Consider the following 1,753-nt stretch of genomic DNA (forward strand, 5'->3'; position numbering starts at 1 on the left):
TGCCGCGGAGCGGCTGGGCCCGTGAGCCATGGCCGCTGGGCCTGCGCGTCCGGAGTCTGTGTTCCGCAACGGGAGAGGCCACAACAGTGAGAGGCCCGCGTACCGCAAAAACAACAACAACAACAACAACAACAAACCATATGGATACCCAGTTGTCCTAGCAGTATTTATTGAAATCTATCCTTTCCCTGCCAAACCACCGTGATACCTCAGTCATACAACGAATGCCCATATTACATGCCTGGGTCTGTTTCTGGGCTCACTATTCCGTCCCACTGGTCTCTTTGCCTATCACTGATCCACAGTTAATTCTTACATCATATTACTTCTTGTCCTTGGTGGGGCACACCTCCCACATTGTTGTTCTTCTTGGTTCTTATTCACCTTATTCATCCTTTGCTGTTCCATACACATTTGACGCTCAGTTTGTCATCTTGTTAAAAAATTTGGGCATTTAGTTGGGATTATACTGGAGGAGAATTTATATTTTCACAATATTGAGGCTTTCAATCTATGACCATTTATTTAGGTCTTTTTAAATGCCCGTTAATAACATTTTATAATTTATTCAGTGGAAGTCTTAACACATTTGTTAGATTTATTCTTACATATTGTTGATGCTACTATGAATGCTATTTAAAAAAAATTTGTGTTTGCTAATACATATAGTAGTACAATTGATTTTTTCATATTGATATTATATCTAGAAAACATGTTTAATTCTCTCATTATAAGTCTATAAATAATACATCTGTAGTTTCTTTGGGGTCTTATGTGTATAAAGTCATATCATCTTTAAGTGACAAATTTGTTGCTTCCTTTCCAATTCTTAGGCTTTTTATTTTCCTTGCCTCACTGCACTGACTGAAACGTTCAGTGGTAACAGTGGGCAAGTTTGTCTTTTTTTTGGTTTTTTTTTTTTTTTATCTCAAAGTGAGAATACACCTTCAAGTATGATGACTGCCAGTTTTTTGTTTGTTTGTTTGTTTTTAAGTTTCCACTATCAGATTAAGGAGGTTGGGGCCCTTCTATTGCTGGTTTGCTCTAAGGCTATAAGGCTTTCTTTTTTTATTATGAATAAATATAGAATTGTTCCCAAATGCTTTTTCTGCATTCTTTGAGATGATCTTGTGAATTTTCTCTTTTCTCTATTGTTTTATAACAAACTATACCAGTATTTAGTGGATTAAAAGACTACCATTTATTATCCCTTACAATCTGTGGGTTGAGAGTGTTCAGCAAGGTGGTTCTTCTGCTGTTCTTGTCTGGGTAGTCTCATGTGGTTGCAGTGAGATGGTATCTGCTTCTGGATTCATCTGGAAGCTCAGCTTGGACGTTGAAGTGTCCCAGGTGGCTCATTACATGTCTGGCACTTCCTTGGAGGTGGCTAAAAGTCCCAGTGCAGCTGGGATGCTGGGAAGGCTGGTCCTGTCTTTCCCCACATAGTCTCAGGGCCTCTTTCTCTCTCTGTGGCCTCTACATGTGACCTTCACAAGGTCTCTCCAGCTGGGTGGCTTACGTATTACATGGTGGCCCAAAGTGTAAAGCAGGAGCTGCCAGGCCTTCTTAAGGCATATTCCTGAAATTTGCATAGCATCACTTCTGCCATGTTCCGTTGTTTAAAGTAAGTCACGGGCCAGCCCAGATTCAGTACCATAGGGAGTACACAAGGACCTGATGCCAAGAGGCCATCTTAGAGACCAACTACCACAATATATTCATGGATGAATTACATCAGTTAGATTTTCTAATG

This window comes from Lipotes vexillifer, unplaced genomic scaffold, assembly GCF_000442215.2.
Source record: "Lipotes vexillifer unplaced genomic scaffold, Lipotes_vexillifer_v1.1 scaffold239, whole genome shotgun sequence".
In the NCBI taxonomy this organism is placed as follows: domain Eukaryota; kingdom Metazoa; phylum Chordata; class Mammalia; order Artiodactyla; family Lipotidae; genus Lipotes; species Lipotes vexillifer.